This window comes from Coturnix japonica, chromosome 18 (genome assembly GCF_054131305.1).
Source record: "Coturnix japonica strain WE chromosome 18, WE-NBRP24, whole genome shotgun sequence".
NCBI classification, from domain to species: domain Eukaryota; kingdom Metazoa; phylum Chordata; class Aves; order Galliformes; family Phasianidae; genus Coturnix; species Coturnix japonica.
The window spans coordinates 12,788,641-12,811,313 of record NC_140680.1 but is presented as its reverse complement, the minus strand read 5'-3'; the positions used below and the strand labels follow the sequence as shown (position 1 = coordinate 12,811,313).

General features: G+C 43.3%; 1 long non-coding RNA gene across 1 annotated transcript in view; it reads left to right on the top strand.

The window, feature by feature from the left end:
• Positions 1-22,673, top strand: part of LOC107320432 (uncharacterized) — a 181,692-nt gene that overhangs the window by 22,468 nt on the left and 136,551 nt on the right. Inside the window, exon 3 of the long non-coding RNA XR_014935474.1 lies at positions 21,567-21,691. This is a non-coding gene — a long non-coding RNA (uncharacterized LOC107320432). The remainder of the gene's footprint in view (positions 1-21,566; positions 21,692-22,673) is intronic.

Genomic DNA, 22,673 nt, shown 5'->3' with positions numbered 1-22,673 from the left:
TACAGCAATAAGATGCAGAAAAGTATAAAGATTGAACAGCTTTTCACATCATGTCAGCTTCCCTCCGACTGGTGTTTCTGATTGCAGCTGCAGAGCAACAGAAATGTTGCTTTTTTCTTTTTTAATGCATTTCAGTCTTTTTTCCCCCCATTATTTGTGTTCAGAAACCATGTGCTGCTGTGCACCTGCTTTGTTTAAAATATCTTCTATTTCCTCGGAGATGTTTGGGAACAAAAGCCAAGAAACATCACAAAAGACAAAAACAAATAGATGTGCTGTTTCTTCCTGAAGCTCGTGGCTTTAAGATGATATTTTGGTGTGTGTTTTGAAGCCTGATATTAATTAAGTACTTCTGGTTGCCATTGCTGGGTGAGTTTTAATGCCCCATTTACAAAATGATGGAGGGGGGGAAGCTTTCCTACCACATAGAAAAATTATGTTAAAAATGTACAAAATCCAAATACTGACGTAACGGAGACCATATAAATATCTAAAATAAACACACAACAGGATTGGAAAAAACATTTTGATTCTACTGCTATTCTTTCTGTCCTTTTTAGCAGACCTCGTAATTTGGAGTGGTTCTGCATTGAGAAACCATCAAGGCGGATTAATAACACTCTCAATGTCTTATTTTTGTACATGGGCAAGCTAATATCATTAATATCTGTCTTACTTTGGCTGGCTTTGTGTGGATTTTGTGCAGCACACTACATTAAAAAGAGATTACCCTGCTATGACCCACCGAGTTTCCCTTTCCACCCAAAAAAATACAGGAGAGAGCCAGTACACTTGAGTTCAAATATAAACGGATGTGCTTCACCAGTGCCCTGGTATGCTTTGTAGTCTCTTGAATAAAACAAAGGCTCAGCACGAGCTGTTGCTTTGTTCCAGCCTCAGGGCTGTGGTACCCCGATTCAGGGCAGCACTGGGCTCCCAGAATGGCCTGAGCTGGGTTTAGTCCCTGTGCCACCTTCTTGGAGAATAATGATCCAATTCAAAGCTAGGGGCTGAGCATGGCAGTCTTCCCTTAGATTTCTAGAGGCTCTGGACCACGTCTGTTGTGTGCGGAGGTCAGGGTGTCAGTTTGTTGAAGGTTTCTTTGGCAACCTAAAAAAACAGCAACCAGCAACATAAACTTTACTATACAAGCTTAAAATCCAGGGGGAGGTATCAGGGTTGGAAGGTACACTTCTGCACTCTCATGTGCTGGGCTACAGAGGTACACAGGGATTTGCTTTGGGTTGGGCTTCAGCGCTGTTGCATATTTGTGCACAGAGGTCTGAGCAAAACCTCTCCCAAATCTGCCCCTTGAGTATATGTGGACCTTCAGAGGAGAAGCAGAAGGCAACAAAAATCCTCCCAGCTGGGAGAGAGGCTCTGGGACCTCCTCACTTTTCTCACCTGTACACAAGGAGTCCATTTACTTCTGCCTCTTATGTCCGCTCGTAGTGAGGTTGCTCTTCAAATGGGTTGGATTATTTAGGGTAGTGTATTGATTTTTATTCACCTATGTATGTTCTGTCATCCCAACCCTTCTGGGAGAAGGAAGTCTGCTTTCTGTTGGTTCTTGCCATTAGACAACTGGAAGATGCTCCCATTCCCTGTAGGCACATGGGTTCGAACTCTGCTGTACAAACATGGCAGAAAATGTCCAATGCTTGATGAAGGGGAAAGAGTTACTAGTTTCTAATGTGGATTTAAAACAAGAAAGAAAGGTGAAATTAATTTCTACCACTTCTGCACATGGCTTACAGCTCCAGCTCCCTGTCTGCCCACCCTACAGATGTTTTACTATGGTTTAGCTGCTGTGCATGTTGTGCTGATAGAGTAGGGGTGGTGCATTGCTGAAGAGGATCTTCAGACATTTTGCTTCATAAGTGATCTGTAGTGCTGCTGATCCTGCTCAGATAGGGGATAGGAATACATAGGAATATATGTATTCTGTTCCACCACCCCCCCCCAACAGTCTTTATGTGGTGAGCAAGCCTTCAGGTGCCTCGCTGCTGGATCTCAGTGCATCAGTCGTGCAGGTTGCCAAAGGGGACCAGACAGATTGCTTTGCCTTGGTGGTCTCTCTGCATGATGATGCTGCTTATGGGTGCCAGGAACCAAATGTAGTTGAGTGTAGCTATAGCAAAATCTCTCTGGGCTTCTGAAACTGAGAATGTACAGCTGATAGGTTCTGGTCATACCAGAAAAAGGAGACAAAGGCTGTTTAAGTGGGGAAAGTGAGCATAAACAGCATTCAGATTGAATAGCAGGAAATATGGATAAATTGCTTTCCAGTGAAAAGGCACAAAAAAATTCCCCATGTGAGAATGGGTCAAACCCTGCCATCCCCTTGAGAGAGAAGGAGGAGCATGTGCAGTCTGTATTTCATCCAGAGCTGTGCAGCTTTGGTACCTCTGTGCTCGCTAGCATGGGGGTCTGGTTTGAAGAGTAACAGGGAGTGGTGCAGACCTCAGGCTCTTAATCATGCAGCTCTTTCTGGCAGCAGAACATTCCATTTCTGCCTTGGGAACTATTCCCCTGTGGATACAGAGCAGTATGATGGGACATGTCTGCCCTTTTTCTTTTCAGTACATGCGTTGTTTAAAGACAGCCAAAATATTACCAGTCTAACCGACCTCCTACATTTGATGAAATGAGAAAGGCAGAGTCACAGCAACCTTGTAGTACGTATTTATGCCTCACACATCTTTGATAGGGAAGCCATACTTCTAAATCTGCTCTTGACTTTTTTTTCCCCACCAGTTCTGTGACTTTGATGTGGCTCATTTAACATGCATCGTCTCTGTGCTTTCTCTGTCTTTCCTGGTTGTGCAGTATGAAAGAGTTGTTACCTGCATGCTCCCTGGCTAAGCATCAGGTCACTGCAGCTTTGATGCCACCTCCATGGCAAGAGGTGCTGTTACTTCTAAGGCATAGTACAGTAGTTGTTAAAACACTTGATAGCATAACAGGATGGGTTAAGAGAGAGCAGTATGGAGTGAGCACTGTAATGTATATTCTACATATGAACTCATATGTGCTGAGTTCAAAGTAGTAGTGACCCATCAATAGGAACTGGCTGAAGCCCAAACCTGGGATGTACAAGTGCTTTGAGTTATGGAGTGTGCAGCACTCAGATCCAGGCAAGACTTTAGACTTGAGCCTACATCTAGAAGAATTAACTGTTACAAGTACATCCATGGGATTCCTTTAGGATTCTTCCAGCTGCAAGTGCTAAATGTGGATGTGCCTAATACAGCGATCAGATCTGAATTCCTTGTTCCATACCAAGAAACAAAGGGTTGCTTTCTGCAGTATGGGAAGCATTGCTGTACTTCCAAGGTACTAGGAGAAAAACAATACTTATCAATCAGCACACTTGAAAATGTATACTTTGCACTGTGAATCTCACAACTTTGATCACATTTCTCTGATGGAGGACCTGGCTGATTATTAAATGACTTGGTGTAGTCTGATGTTGTGCTGACATGTTGTATCGCTCACATCTTTTCTCACCACCGTCTGCCTATATCACATTTCAGAAGAGGATCATCAGAAAAGAATGATGTAAGTTGCCCAGTTCTCACAGGAGTTGTTTTACCCTTGTTACTGTTGGGTTTGTATGAAGCTCGGTCAGGAACATCTCCCTTGGTTTGCTTGAAATTCTTGTTTCATTTAAAAGAAAACAAACACGCATACAGAAAAATTCTTTCAGGTCTTCTCTTTTCTTCCATGTCAGTAGAGACCTTGATATTTGTTACTTGCAGATAGGAAGCCACAAGAATAGTCATTAACAAGGACAACTACTTAGAGGGAGTTTTGTTCTCCATATGTTTTGCTATTCCTGATGAGAGAAGTTCCATTGTATATGGTGAATGGCCTAATTCTTAGACTGGGTGAGCATCAGAGGCTATCCCTGATTTCAAGAAGAGTTCGAATGTACTTTTGGGATCCATGCTGCGAGCTGCCTGACAGTACTGCAAATCAGTGGCAGTGCTGGGAATGTACCTGAGCAGATTTCCTTTTCCCCTCAGCTCATTCAGAAGTCAGACTTTCCATGTTTGTGGCATAGTGAGGGTTGTTCATTCTCTATGAAATATTTTAAGTACCACTTTTGAACAGTTCAGCACTACAAGGAACTGATCAGTTGGAATTAATAGCACAGTTACAGAGATGTTCTGCCTTTGTTTTTCTTAACTCTGCAGGTAATAGAAGTCTATTAGAATAGAAGGTTGCAAGAGTTGCTTTGATTGCTGAAACCTCTGGTCAAGCAAAATGGTTTTCTAGGAAATGTTAATTAGACAACTGATACTGAAAGTGTAGAGGTGAGGCTTCTGCTAAATTCAGCCTTGGATGGTAGCAGCAGTACAGGATGATGTGTTAAACTGGGATGTAGATTTTATAAGCAGAAGACTTTCTTTTTGTACTTAGTCATCTGCTGCTGCCTTTTTTGTATGGAGAGCATAGCCTGCCTCATTCTGGGAAGCTGGATTAAACTTCAGACATTCAGGAGTGAGTTCCAGTTTGGAAAGGGTCTGCTTCATCATTCTCGAGAATCAGTATATTTGAAACTAAACAAAAGATTCGATGACTTTTATGTTTAGGAAGAACACACCAAACTTCTGTTACACTGCTCCAGATCTGTTGATTTTAAATGATTTGTCTTGGCAAGTGATTGAGAGAATATGAGAAGGTAGCAAATTGCAAGACTATGCAAAAAGCCTATGATTTCACTGTCCCAGATAGGTTCCGCTTGCTTCATTTTCTATCATATTACAATAATTAGTCAATAGTCTGATTGCTGTATTCAGGGATTAGTGTCACAGACGATCCATCACAATTCAAACATATGTTCTCTTGGATGTACCACATTTCTCTGCTTATAATTGCACTTTCATTGTGCACATCAGTCAGAAGAAAAACTCTTCCTTGTTAGTATCTGTTTGAACACACTTGTACCAGATGTAGGTTACTGTGGATTTTTTTTCCACCTGGGATAAATCAATACAGATACCCAATGAGCTTTTAAAGACAATGGCTGGATTGTGTGAGGGTATTTTGTACCTGGTAAGGTTGTGCATATCCCCAGTGTTATTAATTCCTCTGATCCCTCTGATTTTCTCTAGGCAAATGTCCTTTCTGTCAGTGTTCATATTTTTTTGCAGTAATGTGAAAGAACTTGCCTTTATAAATTCACAGGGCCAGTAAAAGGTGCAAACCCTGTGAATGTGAATGAAAACTGCAATTCTGATCTGCCACTCCTGCTGTGAATTGTTTGCCAGTATAGTTTCATGAGACCTCAGTATACAGAGCCTTGAAATCTTTTGAATATGTGTCCCTCAACTCTAATCCTGTGATACTTAATTAAGGCTCTCAGCTCTTCAGAACACCTCATAGCCTCAGGTACAGCTCTTTTCTGGGGTTTACTGTTGAAGGAGTCTGATCTCGTTTCCCAGGAACTGGATTGTCTTGAGTCCCATGAAAGACAGCAGAGACTGCAAGGCTTTACTGATGCGCTCACTGGCAAAGCTAATTGCATTGAAGTAGTCTTCTGGATCATGTTCTTCTGGCACATGGATCTGTTTCAGACAGTCAGATCTAATGTAACAGTAAGATATAGACTGTGGGATAGTTTTTTCTTTATTGAAAGTCAAGTTGTAAGTTTTCTTGGTTGAAAAAATGTGGGGTGCTCTTCGGAATAAGAAGTAAAGTAACAACATATACAATATCCTTGTGATAATTCCTGTCCTGTCTGTAAACTGTCATTCCAAAACTAACCTGCGAAGACTCTTCCTTATAATACTTTGCAGGTTGAAAAAGTGTACTTCATTATACAGATAGGGATTTGGCAGAGAAAGGAATGAAGCCTTCCCCAGCTCTGGGATGTCTCTATGACCACTTGAAAGACTTGGTGCTTCATATGTAGCTTATGTTGTTATGTAGTTATGGTGTTCTGCTCGGTGTTGGTTCTTCTGTAGCAGTTGTCACCATGGTGTCCGTATGAGGGAAGAGCCACAAGGTGAGAGATACTTACAGTATAAGCCAGAGCATTTCCAATGTAAAAGTTAAAGGAAGTATCTGTGAGCTTCAAAATACTTAAAGCTCTACTGACATTGAATGTGTTGAACTAGTTTTATTGTAAACCTTAAAAAAACCCTCCCTCCCTCCCTCACACTTCAGACAAAAATCAGGAACTGTTTGTTGCAGTGAGATTTAGAAGAAGATATAAAGCATTCTCCTTTAGTTTACCACATGCCTGATTTATGCTTTCTGTCTGTTTTCATTATCCCTCCTAAATGAGCAGTGTCCTGAAGCCATCGATTGGGTGGGCTAATGTAATTCATTGTTCCCTAGTGCTTGATATACGTAGCCTTGCTCTGTTACAAGGTGTGTTGAAATAATAAATGATATAGCAACAATGGATGTAATAACAGTCCTCATACTTAAGAAATGATTTCCAATCATACCACTCTAAAATAGTTAACGTTCTTTCTGCTTGACAGAGTAATAGCAAAAAAAAAAAAACCCAGCCAAAAAACAGAACCAAAGGATGCTGATGCTGGGGGCTGTCCTGTCCCCTCCAGAGGCTGTGAAATAAAGAAGCCAGAAAAAGGAAACAAATTAATTTATGCACTCTGGGGACGGGAGGAGTGATTTGAGTGGTGCATGGGAAGAGGAATGCTGGGGAGCAAAAGGAAGCTGAGAAGATGGATGGTGTGATTAAAAACTGGGCAGTGCTCTCTGCTTTGGCCGTAGTGGATGAAGTGGGTGAAGCTGCAGGCTGCCATGCTGCCCATCAGAGCCATGTCAGTTACCCTGAAACCAGAAGGCCAACAGAGAGGCCTTCCCCTTGCAATCTTCTTTTTCAGTTGCATGGATGAGCAGCAAGGACAAATAAAGCAGAATTCACAGCAGTGATGTTTCTCAGTATGTTTCCCCTTCATTTGCTTAAAACAAACAACACTTTAATTTTCTATGGCTGCATCTTTGTGTTTTATTTTATGCAGTCATTTTTCGTTTACTTTGATATCCATCCTTGCATTTGTAGACTGTGCTCTGCAAACCCAACTGAACCAAGCTGCGAGTGGAAGGGCCAGGTCCATGGCCTGAGAAACACAACTCGTTCTGTGGTTCCAATCTGTTTTAAAGCACAGGGATTGTGCTGCAAAGGCACTGGGAAGGGACCACACTCTTGGCACTGCTGGAAGCTGCATGGAGCTCGGTGCCATCTTCTGGGCTCCTGTCATTGTCCCTGTGCAGAAGCATAGAGGACACCATTTGTAATCATGCCTTATTCCTCAGGACATACCTGGAGACAACAGGGAGCTCAGGGCCATCCACTGGATTCCTGTTATCTCAGTGCAGTCCCAGTCCTACCCTCTTCCCGAGGGCTCACCTGGAGGCTGCTAGGAGCTCAGGGCTGTTCACTGGACTCCTTTCATTGTCCCAGTGCAGGAACATGGAGGACACCAGTCCTGTCCTATAGTCAAAATGCTAAGTCATGTCCTGAAACAGTGATGGAGCACCTGGTGGGAAGGCGGGGCCATCCCAGGGGAGCTCAGGTGCAAGCAATGAACCTGAATGACTGGAAGGGGCGGAGCCAGGATCCACTCATTCCCAGACCTCATTTAAGGGTTGGCAGAGAAGGTGAAGGTTTTTCTTGTCAGAGATCTCTGCCTACCTAACAACTTCTGCAGGTGAGCAGCTTTTTTTTCCTTTATTTCTGCATCTGTGGCTGCTGCATTTTGGCTTGTTCTCATTTTCTGTAGCTGATGTTTTTGACACCTTGCTATTTACATCCTGTTGTAGTTCTATGTGCCCTTTTACTCAGAGTTTGGGGAAGAAGAGGTGAGAGGTCTTGAGGAAGGATTAAGAGCAGTGCTGAGCTCTGCTGTCTGTGACAGAAACAGGGCCCAGGGAATGGCATGGGGTTGTGTTGGGGGAGGTCAGGGGGATGTTATGGAAAGGGTCTGCACCAGAGGGTGGCGGGCATGGCCCTGAGCTTGGGGAGCTGGAGGTCTGCATGTGTTTGGGTGGTCCTGTGTGTTGTCAGAGGTTGGACTTGATGATTCCTGTGGGTCCCTTCCAACTTGGGATATTCTATGATTCTGTGATATCAGCGGTTTGCCTGGGAAATACCAGATGATTTTTTTTTTTTCTTCTCGTTTTTCATGGCATTTGAACTCATAGTTTCACTTCTAGAACTAGGAGACGAGTTTGCCAAGGATAGGGGAAGCTGTGTCTTTTTTTTTTCTCCTATGTGGGGAGTGTGTATTTCCTGCCTGAATTTGTGGGAGCTGGTGGTTCTTCCCATTGGGCTTGGGGGTCTCTGGCTCTGACTGTGGCTCAGCCCCATTCACAGGGCTGGGCTCTGGGGCTTGTGTTGCCACTGGGGCTGTTCCAGTCCGCTGGCCAGACTGTCTTGCAGCTGCCCTGCCTGTGAGGGAAGTGCTGATAGTTGTCAGCATTTGCTGTGGAAATCTTCTCATTGGTGTGACTGATGTTTCGGAATAGTGAGCTGAGAGAAGTTAAGGAATGATAGTGCGTGGTTAACTGGGCTGTATGGCAAGTGGGTCTGGTGAGCTGCCTTATAAGGCACTCCTGGATGCATCTAGACTTGCAAATTGCCTCTTTTAAGAAGGCCAAACTGTCTTTCAGTGATTGTTCTGGGAAGCTCAAATCACTGGGTGTGTAATTCATTTCACGTGGAATTTCAGGGTCAGACATAAACGTTATCCACTTTAGAGGAAAAGCTTTAGAAAAAGGAGTGGGAAGCTGAATTGATATTTGGAAAAATGAAAAATGTTTGAAGTATTTCTTTGCAAATAAAAAGCCCTCCACGAACAGTCGTTCCACTCCACTTCTGGCTGGTCTCAGATGCTTGTCTTCCAGAATGTCTGAGTATAGATGAATCACAACACGGTCCTGGGAATTCTGTATCCCTGTTTGTTATCCTTTATATGGCATCAGACACCACTTGAAGATAAAGAGTGGAGAAGTGTGTAGTTCTTGAACCTCACAACACTGTGGTGTACAGTTAGATACATACAAGCAGTTCATAGCTCCAAGGAGAAGGGGATAAATCTACAGTGTTGTAGAATGCATAACATGGCTCATTGATACTGAAGCTGTGTTGGAAAACTAATACTGATTAGTTTTTTGAAGATATCGTGACCAGAAAGATGGGTTATAAGAAGAGGGGAAATAGATGTATTTTTGTTCGTTTGTTTTGAAAAAAATAAAGAGCAGAACAAATCAATGCAATTTGAAATTGGAGTAATTGTTGTTTCAAGCATTAATTTCTTTTCCTGCTGTCAAAGCATTGAAATCTGCATGAGGATCTCCTTTTTCTAGCCTTGAATGTTGGGTTCCTGGTGTAAAGCTCCCTAAATAAAACCAGAATCCTTTTAGAGGCTGAGTTCTTTGAATAAATCGCTTTGATAAACAGAATTGGCACTGAGTAGGGAGGAAATGTGCTTTATGGGTGGCAGCAGGAGAATACCCATCAGGCTTCCAGTGTTCTGCCCTTTCCCTCTTCTAATTGCTTTCCTTGGAAAAAGGCAGGTTTCCGTATTTGTTGAACCAGTCTGTTTGCTATGAGTTTCAGTGGATGTGAGTGAACTCAGAAGTAGTACCATGATCTTTATTTTACCTGTGTGAGTGGATGTGAGATGTTAGGCTGTAGTTTGATTGAAGATGTGGCATTTCTCTGAGCTAGTGGGGCAAGACTTGTAGCTTCTTGTCCTTCCGGTCTGCCAGTTCTGCCTACTTAGCAGTATTGCTGATAAATGAACGACGAGAAGAGTGTGAGAGCCTCAAGAAAAACATGTGTACAGTTCAGATTCAGCTTCTCCTCCTCCCCAGTTCTGCTAAAAGTTCTAAATAAAATCTAGGAGAGAATCTTCCAAATCCAGGTGGTAAAAGGTCTTAGTGCTTTAATGTGTAACTGGGAATGTTCCTAATGCTAATAAAAAGACTCCACTGCCAGCACGGAATTGGGCCACAGGGCTGCCTGCTGGATTAAATTCTGTAGATTGATTATATGCTGTTTGAGATGGAATGTTCCTTTTTTCTTTTTTTCCTTCAATAGAGACCTCAATGGTTTACAATCTTTGAGACGTTTTGATATATCAATCACTAGCAACTTGCTAGAGCTTGAACTAGTTGAATTGTCCCATACAGATCTGTTAAATAAAACCTTATAACCACTTTGGAATTGTAGCTCTGAGCTATGCTGTGCCTCTGGTGTGTATGTCTGTGCTGCAGATGGCATCCTTCCTCATCCTCGTCCTCCCAGCTGCACTCCTCATTAGCTGTAGGTATCACCATCAACTTTTCTACCTCACAAAGCAGTTCCTATCTGAGCAGGGACTCTTTTACCTCCCAGTTTTTCTGTGGCACCTCCATATACTGGTAGTTCTCTCTTTCTATCCTTCTGTCTTCTCTTTGCCCCAGGATATCAGGCCACTTTAAAGAATTTTCAAGATATTTCCTTCCTGCTTTCTTTGTGTTGTCCTTTTTCTTAGTGAGGAACACCCTGGAATCTTCTGCAGAAATAACCATTCCAGGCTTGTGTTGTTTACCTGTATAATCAGTTACTCCTGTCAAGGCTGTTGTTCTCTAACTTGTCCAGTTCAGGATCAGTACATGTCCTTTGTCCTCTCTGCTTGTATGGATTTACCTGAGGTTTTTCTTCAGCCTGCTTTCCTTTCAGTGCTGACAGTCGTAAGGAATTCTTAGTTGTGTGCTGCTGCATTCAGTTTCCTTGACACATTCATTTTTGATGTATGGCAGGTGCTGGTGATAGCAGAGCCCCTGTTCTCTCTGAGTGACTCGTGCTGAGCCAGCGTTTATTGAGCTCTGACCTTCAAATCTTGTGACAAGTCTAAACATAACTTCAGGCTACTGCTGTGGAGCTGTGGTTCGTGCTGCTTTGAATGTAGTCCTGCTGGCCAGAGATGGACAAGGCGGAGATGTTGTGATACTGAGCGAAGTGTTGGCATTTGATACTTCAGGTTATTTTATAGAGAATATTGGGAACCACCAAAATTTAGTGAAGGAATGTTATTGGTGTGGTTGTATCAGGCGTACCTGATTTCATGATGGTGTTTGGTCTTTCAGTAGAGTTCAGGCTCTGACCCCTCAAAACAGTGATCAGTGCAAGTTGCAGATGACACAAAGGCTGACACACTAAGGCTTTTATGAAGCTTTCACAGAAATATTACCTATCCTTATCAGTCCAATTGGTGTGTGACATCCAGGACTGAGACATTCCTTCCTATGTGTTTGCTTAAATAGATGCTGTTATGTAAGGTGCATTAAGGCATTGGATCTTAGCTTTGAAGCACAGTGAAGGCAATTGGAGGGCAGGGACATGACAAGTTGGAATCATAGTGTGAGCTCAAATTCAGCAAAACATTACTGCTAAACAGGGGCCTCAGGCATGTTTTTTAAGTTTCTCTGATTCCTATAAGACTTAAGCATCTGTTTGTTGCTTTGCAGAATAGATGCCCAAGTGCCCTGTTTTTTGCCCGGGGAGAACAGTGCACTTGCATGTCTTGTATGTCCTTCAGTAAGGACTTAGTAAAAACCAGCCCTAGATGTTCAGTGAGGGAGAAGCAGTGAGAGAAGCGAGCCCAGTGAGTGGTGGGAGTTCTGAGCCAACGGGTGGCTGTGCCTCTGTCTAGACCGAAGAGGTTTGGACATTTTCAGATTAGCTTTGGATAAGCCTCTGAACTTCTGGATGCTTCTCCTAACCAGATCAAACCTCTCAAAAGCTTGAGGTTTGTCCATCGCTAATTTTCATATGAGTTACATTAAAAACTCTTAAGTTGAAATATTTCTTATTTTAAAAATAGAATAATAAAACAATAAATCAGAAGGAAACGCATGGTGGAAAAAAAAAAGTAGGAAACAGATGAAAAGCAAAAGGGAAAAGTGAACTTCGTAAAAATACCATACATGCCAGACCCTTCAAATATGATTTCCTGCATATTGCACTTTAAAAAGCATGATATTACAACATGCTCTCACATACAGGGGCCAAAAATATGAAAGAATAAAGTCTTGTTTGATCTCAAGAGTTGAATGGATGTCATTTGACCCATCCATGATCTGATCCTAGACCTAGGACATGTCAGATGATTTTCCACTCAATGAGTGTCTGCACCACTCCCTTGTCTCTTCCCCACCCTCTTGTTGGACAGATAGTGCTGACATGCTTCCTGTTATGGGCTGCTGCTCCGGCTCTCGCGCCTGCTGGCACTGAGCCGCCTGTGGCTTCGGCACGGCACTTCAAAAGCCATTTCTGGCACAGGGATGAAATATTTTGAAGTGAGTTTGGGTGGTTCCCAAAACGACCTGCTCCAAGCGAGCAGAAAGAAAGCTTACATTATCTCATGTAAGAGACCCAGATCCTCTCCAAAGCCTGCCAGAGGTTTATGAAATGCTGTGTTACTGCTGAAAAGCCTTGACAAAAATAAAAAGCACAAACATGATGTAGAGATAACAGCTCAATTGCCTGCTCTTAATTTCTCAGGATCTATAATGTAATTGGTGCTTGTCTTGTAAATGGTGTAAAGTACTTGTTTTGTAGTTGGTTGAAGGCAATTGCATGTGTGATGGAAACTATGGAAGAGAAAAGGGAGGGAAACTTTAAATATGACACAGAAGTTATGGCCACTACTAACACATCTTTCAAGATCAATGTTTTGTATGATTTTTCATTACTTAGTGAAAGTTTGTTTTATAGCTAGACCTTGAGAGCTTTGGAGAGAATATGCAGGGGGAAAAGCAGATGCACAGCATATTTTGGTACAGAAATAGTGGTTGCTGGAGTCTTTGACAACAGCATCTTGAATCAAGGTGGAATAACAGCTATGTTATTTTCTTATCCGTGACTGGGCACGTAGCTGGCATTGTAGCTGGTTGTACTGGAGCTCTCTGCTCAGCAGTTCTTTTCCCATAGTAAATAAATTGTGATGGCTCTGGAGCTGAGTAACGCTACAAAATACCTTGCACTGCAGATGAGCAATACAGAAGCTCAGCTAGGAGAAAGCCGAGCTGCTTCTCTCCATGTCAGGAAACAGTCTGGCTGTGTTGGAAGTGTGTATTCGGTGCCCGTGCTGTGGGACCTGGCACTGTCTACTCCTGGGAAGCCTGTGGCACAGGAGCAGGCAGCCTGAAGCTTCATCCCCCACCTGCTGCCTGGTAGCACTTCTTGGTTTGATAAATCAAGTGGGGAAAATTGGCTGTGTAAACGGCTTTTAAAGAGCACTGTATCTTCTTCAGTCTGCCTTTCTGCCTAATTCTGGCTTGTGACTGCAGTCAAAGGGCAGCTGTAAACATGAGGACTTTGTTCTGCCTGCTGCTCTTCAGCTGCAAAGGACCTGATTTCGTGTTGAAAATGGGAATGAAGAGCAGCACTGGCTAGATAACAAGTGTTAAAAGAACCTGTGCTTCATCTTAATAGCACAATCTGCGTATCTCGGTTGGGCAAAAAAATGATGTAATTTTCTCCTTATACTCTCATTTGAAGTCAAACAAGCTTTCTCAGAACAGACTTTCCAAGTCAAGGGCAGATGTCAAAGTAGCTCATCCTTGTGCTGCTTTGTTTTGTCCCCTATCAGTGTAGGTGCCTCTACCCCACAAGAGCTTGGTGTGTCCCAACCTGGCCAGGGAATGTGGCTGCAATGGCTTAATGTTGGCAATTAATAGACACGATGTGCTATCAACATTTTACCATGGCCCAGTGCCACTGTTCTCAATGAAGGTCCATGCTTTGGCTTCAACACATACATGTCTTTCTTAGCGTGCTAATTGCAACTTTTCCTCCTTTGCCAGAAACTCAAAATGTCCTAGAAAATGCCAAGAATGTTGCTTAGAAAGAAGCATGTGATCCAGATTTTCTGGTTTGCCCAAGCTGTATTTGAACCAAAACCAGCAAGGGAAAACAAGTGCAACTTGGAGCTATTTTTGATGGCTTGATCTTGGGACTAGTCCAGCTTCTGTAGCAAGTTAGAACTGCTCTAGTTTCATGCAAGCCCTGCTTGAGTTGAGGGTATCATAGCGTGCAAATCTGTCCCCCTTTTGATCGGAACCCGTCTCCACATGCTGTGGGCTTGTAGAGCTGGTGTATTCCCAGTGTGGCAGAGTACAGCTTCACTGCATTATGTTTAAGGCATGTTGCATAGGCCACACCATCCTTGGGCAATGGAGAATGTGTGTAGCATCCCACTGTTGTCATATCTGAGGTAATCCAAACCTCATATATGTGGGGCTGACCACGACCAGTGCCATGAACATGAGAGGAGTCGCAGCAAAAGATGCCTCCTAAAGTAACTTTAGAGGAGGTGCACTTGATATCCCATTGCTCTTCCAGGAGCTGCAGGCTGCCAGACATGGTCCCATCCCTCAGTGCAGTTTTGGCCCTGAGATCAGCAGGTCTGCTGCTCCTGGAGCTGAACAGTTATCCAGCTTTGTTCTCTGTATCTGCATAGCTTTCTAGTGAAATAAAACAAAACCAGAATGCAGCCATACCTACTCTGCTGTGGCATGAACTGTGTTGTTAGAGAATCTCAGCCTGACATTGTAAGTGTGGTTTCCCCTCACCCATCCTCCCCCTTTATTTTTTTTCTCCTCTGGATTCAGAAAGCTAAAACGTGTGTTTACATTATGCTGCAATGACTGGCAATATTGAGCTTATTTAGATAGTGGGAATGGTTTTTCTGTGATAACAGAGGTGAAAAGCCTGAGATAAAGCTGAAAGCCTTATTGGTAATTGGGCTGGAATTGCTCTAATTTGTTAGTCTGCTTTAAAAGTTTTAAATCCCAAATGCAATAAATAGCTGAGAGAAAATGAGCACAGATTAAACCCTGCATTCACTCTGTAATAACAGATATTATGGAGAATTATTCTGAACTTGAAGCTTAAGCACTGTTATTACATTTGAACTATCTGATTTCTTTTTATCTGGGCGATAAAGTGCTCGAGCGCATCCATCAGCTCTAAATGGATGTATAATCCCATAACCGTTCCCTGTTCAGCGAAGCTCCTCAGCACGTACTTCAGTCACTGTCTGTGACGTTTGATGCTGCATCTGAAACTTGGCTGTCTAGAGCTGGTCCCTGGATCAAGAAGTGTGTGCTCATTAAAGTCAATTCAGTCCCATCAGAGATTTGTCAGTGACTGCATTAAATTGTGTCAGTATTGGGGGTAAACACTGTTGAGCTCCCTATTATTTATTCCTGCAGAACATGTTGTCTGTGTCTTGAGCCTTATAGAGGGACTTTTAAACTAAGGGAAGAAAATAGGGAAGAATAAAGGCCTTCAGAGATGAAAACCAACCCCAGCTGTGTTGTTTGTAGAGGAATTTGGAGACTCTGATAATGGGAACATTAAAATGCATGGCCATGTGACACGGCTCTATGGATCTGTTGGTTGAAGGGCAGTTTGGTGCCAGAGAGGTAACTTGCTGCTCCCACAGTGACTGAACCCTGCAGCCAGTATTGCACAGCAAGGAGCTCTGTGCTGCCATGCCACCAGGCAGTGCTTCCTATTCTGTCTTTTCCACATGCTTCGGCACGCCCTAGCTTGAGGTGGGACTGGAAGAGAAAGTTCTGGAATACTCAAGGAAGACCATTCTTGTGGTATTTCCATCCCAGCCAAAAACAGGAAGCACTGGAAAACCAGCCAAAAAGAAAAAAAATAAATAAAGTAAAAATCAGACTGCTGGGGAGTTTGCCAGCCTGGTTTCCAAGCCAAAGGGATTTGGAAAAGCATCCGAATGTTTCAGAGGTTATCCAGACCAGGCTAGAAGACTTTCCCTCACTGCTTGGTGTATGGGTGTATTGCAGCCTTCTGAGCTGTGCTGTCACTGGGGAGGTTCCTGTACTTGGTTCATGGCTCTGTCCTCCCAACCCTATCTCCCCATAGCTGAAGGTGCCTGCTGCCCATGCTGCAAGCATGAGTCTTATTCCTGAAAAGAGTGAATAGAGAAGGAAAGCACTCCAAGTGTCTCTTAAAGACAAGCAGCCTTTTCCATTGCCCATCAACCTTAGCCTATTCTAAACTCATTCACTGTTGCTTCCATAAATGTGGGACAGCTATGAAGGGCGTTTTCCCCCTTCACTTTGCTTCTCAGAGATGCTTTCTGTAATTTGCCAAATGTGGTCACTGTTGCATCCAAACAGGACATATATTGCTATAAACCACCAATGTCAATGATTATTGAGAAGAAAGGCCTCCAAAGCCATGCTGGAGTGTGTGTTTGTGGAGCAGTTTGAATTTTGGCTCACATGTTCTTTTGAGCAAGTTTTAGCCGAATTGCTTGTGTCAGTTTTACAGACCTAGGGTGGTCTTAAAGACAAGAATGTTAATGGCTTCTTCCTGTCAAATTGGTTTATGACCAAAAGTGTTTCTTTTCTTTTTTAACTACCAGCAACCATCGCATTAATCTAAACAAACCTATCCCCCTGAACTGCTCCTTGCACTCCTAGTGAGTCATAGCTGGTGTGGGCAGAGATCTGTGGGTTATCTTCAGGACAGACCCTGTGGCCCTGGAACAGAGGGAAGCTGTGCTGTTAAATCACCGGGTAGGGAATCTCTTCTTCCATAGAGGAGCTATTTTCAGGATGAAATGAATTTACTAAGCTGATTCAGCTGATGTTCTGGTTGTGTAGCCAAGCAGCTATGATGGACCCAGAAGTATCCCTGCTTTTCTTCTCTCTGGGCAGCCATGACCTCTGCTGAGATCTCTGCGTTTTCTAGCTGTGAAGATTTTCATAGTAAGAAAGTTTATCACCTTTTTTTTCCATTTTAATAGTGACTCTACCAGGAATAATAAAAACCTTCAGCTCTTGTGCTGAAAGCATTTTCATTGCCTCGAGGAGTGATCTATTAGGAAGCATTTTACACCTTTTGCTGGGCCCTCTGAAGGATTACAAATAACCAACCAAACAACAGAACACATAGCAAACTGCAGGAAGTCTGCTTGCAAAAAGGCCGTTCACACTTTTGGTAATATTACCATCTTCAGCTTGAATCCAATGGAAAGAGGAGCATCTCTTTGCAATAGCATTATAGGAGAATGAATGAACTCCACATGTGAACCTTCCCCCCACAGAAATGAATTATCTAATTATTCTTACATTATTATCCTCAGCTTTGATACTTTTTGTTCTTCATATAAATGAATACCTGCAGAAACCCTCTAAGGCTGGAAAAGGGGAAAATGAAGAATAAGCTGTAATTGAGTATGAAACTCAGATTGTGCCAGCACATTTAGCTTCATCAGAGTGTTTACTTCAGAGCAATAACAGCTTAATGAGAGTTCTTAGGAAGATGGGTGCCTCAATTGCATAGTGTGTTTGCTGCATGTGTATTTACATCTCAGTGGTCCATGCCACAGAAATGCTGAAGCAGAGGTGTCTGTTGCTGGCATACTTACAAAAAGCAGGGGCAGAGCAGTTGCTTGCTGTGCCCTGACGACCCCCAGAAATCCATGTTGTTAATAGGTGTAGTCAGAGCTCCATGTTAGTCATGAGGTACTTCTCACTGCAGTCATCGTTAACTGGTGGGCTTTCCTATGCAGAAATAAGGTACTATTTGTTTAGATCTTAGCGGGAGCTAAATTATCTTTCAGCAAACGTGGAGATAGAGTGGCAGCAGATGAGACCTTAGGCTGTTACAAGACTCTGTGTGAAGCTATAAGCTCTTGAATCCAAGTGGAATTTTGCACATCTCTCTAGAGCAGAGGGAATATTCCTGTTTGCTCTGTCTCTGTGTGCTGGGCTATTCTTTGGTATCTTCATTGCAGACTGACCAGTTGCTTTTTCAGGATGCATGTTTTGGGGTGCATTGCCAATCATTGTAAAGAGACACCTTGAAGTGCCTGGTGTGATGTCCAGCTGCACAGCTGAGAAAAGCAGCTGTAATGCTGTCAGCTGGAGTTATTTAAAACCTATTGCAATTTAACAGGATTATCAAATAATCTGCTTTTATCCATGTTTACTAATACAGTCAGAGTTTTTTTTTCCTCGTATGATTCGGGAGAGCTGTGCTGCTCTTGGAAAGAAAACAGTATGTGGCTGCAGACACAGCTCTCCCTGCTGGGCTGTGCTGGCACTGAGGGGACACCCAGACACAGCAAGCAAACAGTATCAATAATGCTGGTAGGTCAGGATCCTATCGTATTAAAACTAAAATAAGGGAAAATGCATGCATCTTTGGGATAGAGTGATTCTCAGTGCCATCCTGATTTTACTTGTGTGAAAGTCAGCAGGTGCCCTGGTGGTGACTGCAGTTAGAGCAGAGCATGGGGACACAGAGTTCATACAAAGCCATTGTCTGTCAGTAGTGCAGCAGATGTGAAAGCTTCGCTGGGAGGATCCCAGGAATGCTTAAATTTGCTCTGCTGGAAGGGTGGTGCCATCAGAACCCACAACACTGTTAATAATTCTTAAGGACTCTATCTTCTGAAGTACACACTGCTTTCTCTTTATTAGTAGAAACTGCATTTGGAGATCAAAAAGACACTGGGATCTTCTCATTTGTTTTTAGGGGAATTTGGACCTTCCTGTTGAGTTCCAAGCAGCCAGGTAGGTATTTGGTTGGTTTAAGTTGAAGTTCTGTCTGTCTGCAATGGAAAGATGGACAAAAAGCATTATGGCTTAATTTCCATCTCAAGTTGATCTATGGTCCGTGCATGCTCCATGGCCTTGGGTTTGGAATAGAGCAGAGCATGGATGGGTTTTCAGATGAAGCCTCTGTTAACCAGATAAAAATGTGCATTTCAGAAGCAAAATACATCTGCGTTGCAGCATGGCAAGTTCAAAGCCACTCGGAGAAGTTTATGGGAAGCAGCTGTGGGTTGTCTCTGCTAATTAGGAACAGAGCACACTGAGGACTTGACACAACAGGTTTACACAGTGTGATTAGGTAAAGAAAGTTAATGTCTGCTTTTAATAACAAGAGCAAGTAGCAGAGGTGGCAAAGTATTTTTAATGACATCATTTGCCCAGCTGTTTTACACATCTGTAACCTGGGACGTCGTTCCAATTCTATAACACTTCATCCTTGCTCTTCCACACCTTTGGGATAAGGGATAAAGTTACCTGTCTGGGGGAGAGCAGCCTGGGCAACGTTTGCATTTGTGGCCAGTTATCAGCATTGGCCGTGTCCAAACACTGGCTAAGCCCTCAGCGTACCACATTAGGTCCATATATTTTTCAAAGTACTAATTACTTCACTGTGAATTTGGCACTTACACAGATCCCTGTGCTCTCGGCCAGGCTTACATCTAGGAATGAAACATTTGCAGGCAGCTGCAAAAATGTTTTGACTTATTTAGAGCATTCTAATATTTTATAGCTTTGAATAATGACAAGTCCATGAATCAGGCATCAATTTGCAGTGTTAGATGCTTCCCCTTGTGATGTCTTAGACAGTGATGGCATGAGGGCTGTGCCATGGGGCCCTGCTGCATGGCTGTGTGGATGTACGTTGCCTGCCTATGTAGGAGCAGGTTCAGCTGATTGGATCCAGTGGGATTTCCACTGAGAGGGCTTTGATGCAGAGGCCTTTTTCCTCCCTTTGTAATCTCCATGCAGCTGTGTAGAACTACCACTGGGGCTCTACCTGGGCTTCTGTTTCCAAACCTAAGCAGCTTATTCTGCCAAGGTGTTGTGGCCCACTGAAGATGGGCTCACACCTGCACCTGAAGTGTTACTAGGAGTCAACTTGAGGGACTTGATTACCTGTGTGCTAACGAAGAGGAGATCTCTTTCAGATTGTGAACACTAGGAATGCTGTGCAAAATGTTTGAGGGGTTTGCTGTCACTTTAGAGCAGTGAGCAAGTCTGAAAGGACTCATCCAGCTGCTTTGCTTGGTTTGCTATTTGTTTTTGCTCTCAAATAGCTGTAATGCGTTTGAAAGTCTTGTGTTTTGTATTTAATGCAATTTGTGATGTGTGGAAAAAGAATCCAGGTGGATAGCACAAGTGTTATGAAAATAAGTGAAGACAAATATAGTTTCAGAGCAGGTGTTATGGGTTCAGAGAACAGCAGAATGTGTTTCTTTGCAGTGACACAGGAGCTTGAGCTTTCTGAATTCACCATGAGACAGGTGAACATGTTTATCCTTTCAGGCTTCTTCAGGAGATCTGTGTGTGATATCAAAATGAGAAAGTAAGAGAAAGTGATGGTTTGCATCTGTGGGTACTACCAGGCAAAACCAGTGGGATATTTCACGTGCTGTACATACTTTAGAAGTGGAAAAGCCTGTCCTGGTGATAACAGCAGAGTCATTGTTACATAATTTGAGTTCTGAACGCTCTTGAGCTGTAATAAGAGCCTGAGATCAAGATGGGCCAGAAGCCAGGTATGTGCGGAACGTTTCAGGGATGCACTCAGTGCTGATGTTCTCAGCATTGAACAGCAGCCCTACCAGCTCCTTGCCCACCTTGATTCATGCAGAAAGCTCAGGGCATCAGCTTTCAATCTTCTTTTCTGGATTAAATCAGTCCCACAGCAAGCACTATCCCTGTTCTTGGAAGAGAAGTTTGCTGAAAAGGTGCTAAGTCCTTTAATGCTAACTTGGATTGCTTCATATCAAGACTGAACCTTTCCCTCTAACCGTATCTTACCTGAACAAAAAAGATTTGTCCTGACACAAGAGTCATACATGATGCTTTGTGTGCTTTGTTATGTAGGAGGTTACCTAGATGATCATCAGTTTTCCTTGATGGCTTGAAGGTCTCTTAATTCTTCCTGTTACTTGAAAGCATAGCAAAGCTGCATGACCCCAAGGGAGCACAGCCAGAGGAAGGGTGCAGCTCGGTGACGGGCAGCACAGCAGGTCTGCCCAGGGCCCAGCTTGGGGCAGCCCAGAGGGAGCACGGCCAGCTGCCAAGCTGTGCAGCGGGCGGCTGTTTTCATTGAAAATGCAGCCCGAGAAGTTAAAACCTTCTGAGTTTTTAAAATCAGCTGGAGAACATTATAGTCACGCAGAACTGAAGGCAGACAACTCGTTAAAATTAGCGTTGGCCGTAATTAAAAACATGCCGGGGGAAAAAGTCCATGAGAAGAAACAGACTCTTGGAAAGCTCCTGACATAGCTAAATGTCTAAATGGAAACGTAGCTTGCTAATTGATTTAAATGATTGCCCAGCTCCTCCCTGCTCACTCCCTGCAGCAGGTACCAAAGCTGTCCTCTGTGGGCAGCCAAGCTGGGCACAACTTCTCTTTCTCCCTACCTTCAGCAGCCTGGTGCCTGGGACAGGAGGGGCATTAGGTGCCCTGCAGCTGGCACCCTTGGGGCTGCATGATGCCCACAGCTGTGCCCTGCTCTCATTGAGAACGTGAGTGTACACAGGAAGGAGGATTTTCAACTCTGGGTTGAGTTAAACCTTTGCAATGCTGACTGCTGGTAGCAAATAACAATGATTTGGTTATGCTTGTGTCATCAGGTCTATTTGGAGTGTCATTGCTTAAGATAATGCCGCTGTCAGCATTTATACCTGCAGCAGGAATGAACACAGTTTCTGTTTTTGTTTCCTTTTGTTCTGGGCAATAGACCCAGTCCTCACACAGGTATCTTCACATGCTCTTCTGGTCAAGCTTCCTGAAAATGAAACAGCACTGGGGCTTCAGCTGCATCACGCTGTGCTGTGTGCTGGATTTCATGGCCAAACAGCCCAGGTGAATCCCATTCTTCGTTGTACTACCAGGCCAGATTTTGTGTTGCTGCTAATCTTACATCCATCCTGTCCCATTTAGCTGCTGTTTTTATTTCCTTGTTATTGCTTATGGTTAGGAAGCATCCCTTTCCACACATCACCATTAACTTTTCTATTGGCTTCCATTGTATAACACAGTATGAGCATGAAAAACTCTCCTCTTGTCAGTCTGGAGAAGCCCCATTTCATGTTGTCATGTGCAGTCTTGGGGTTTGTGTGTGTATTTATGAAGATAACAAACCCCGCTTCACAGCCTTACATAAGGCCTACTGGCTTCAATTATGTGTCGTAACTCAATGACTACCCTATTAAAATCATAATGCAATTTATATTGGTTTTTATTGCACGTTGTAACATGATGATAGGCCCTTTTCATGTGATGCCTTTTGGCTTTTTTAACAAATCAAAATGTAATAGCCCACCTTTTTATATTCTAATGTAATGAACTCTTTCCACAGCTTCGTCTGATGCTTATTGGCTTCTCAGAGAGATCCTATTCCTAATTTATTGAGTCCCTCTTCACATCATAATGTAATTCATACTGGCTTTTACAGCATATCCTCGCGCACTAGTGCCAAATCATATTGTGTCATAAAGCTAAGTGGCTTCTAATGGACATCACACCTCAGTAACCCTGTCACACGTTGTAACATTTTTGTCTGCTTCTCTAACACATTGCAAAAGCCCAGTGCTTCTCCAGAAAGTCTGCTGCAGGCGTGAGCCCTGGCTTTTATGCAGCAGGCGGCTGCGGCCCTTGCTGAGCGGCTGCAGACTGTCGTGCTCTGGCTGTGTGTCACAGGGATATTTGAAGGGATGTTTTAAAGAAACACTACCCGCCTGACTTTAACGACTCCCTTGCTCCTGTTATGGGTTATTGCACAAAGAATGCCTTCAGATCTATTTCTCGGTGTGAGTATTTTTAAGCTCACATAGGGTTTACCTTA